We start from the raw sequence: 1135 nt of genomic DNA, 5'->3' as shown, positions 1-1135 counted from the left end.
GCCTGAGTGCCGCCCCGGGGGGCCTGCTTTGTGTCAGCCTGCAGCGGGCCTGGGTGGGGCACCCCAGGGTTCTCAAGGGTCTGGAACACCCCTCAGCTTTTCCCACCCCGGGACGTGGTGACTGGAACCGTGATCTGTAATCTACAGAGCGAGTCCCCTCCTTTGCTGACGCCCCAATCCTTCCCCACTTCGTGATCCCCCCCAACACTGTCACCCCAGAAGGGGCGAGGAGGATTAGTCACTAGCAACTTGATTTCCCCAGCAAGTCCCGTTTCCGGACCTCAGTTTCTTGACTGTAAAACGATAGTCCGTCCTTCCTTCCTTCCTTCCTTCCTTCCTTCCTTCCTTCCTTCCTTCCTTCCTTCCTTCCTTCCTTCCTTCCTATCATCTACCATCAATCATTTATCCATTTTTATCTAGTTCCAGTGTTCTTTTGTTTGTAGGTGGAGAAGCATGAGCCTTTTGCCCTATTACAATTTTTTAAAAATTTCCTTTCCTTCCGCTCAGATCTTCCCTCAGTGTCCTGCGCCTCACTCCACCCCTCCCCGCTCCCTGTTCTTTACAACTTACTGGGCACCAGACCATTGCAAAGCAACTCCATCCCTCAAGACACAGACCAGAACCTTGGGGAACTGAGCCCCGACCCGCCCTATTCCTTCTGGAGAGGCCACCAGGGGGCGACGCAGACCAAGAATAGAACAACAAGGAGCCACGTGTCTTTCTCCCAAAAATGTTGTCAGGCTGGGCCTTGAACACTTTTCTTAGCTTCCCCATAGTGATTTCTTTTGCCGTTTTCATTTGACTCTCGGCGCTCAAACTAAATGGCTGTAGTCTGGGTGCGTGGGGGAAGAAGGGTCACAAGCATAAGGAAGAGCAGCGGATGTCTAAGTGACAGAACACACGAAATGTGCCAAATGCTAATCTTAAGCACCAAACTTTGATTCTTAGATTACGAAGGTCACACAATTTAGTGGGCTCTGGGCTGGAAACATCAGACTACAAAACTGAGGTGGAAAGCACACTCATGCATCCCTTCCTACTTTTTGGTTTTTTTTTTTTTTTTTGGTTTTTTGGTTTTTTGAGAAGAGACAGGGTTTCTCTGTATAGCCCTGGCTGTCCTGGAACTCACTTTGTA

The sequence above is a fragment of the Mus caroli genome, chromosome 6, assembly GCF_900094665.2.
Source record: "Mus caroli chromosome 6, CAROLI_EIJ_v1.1, whole genome shotgun sequence".
Lineage (NCBI taxonomy): Eukaryota > Metazoa > Chordata > Mammalia > Rodentia > Muridae > Mus > Mus caroli.
Note: the sequence above shows the minus strand (reverse complement) of the source record.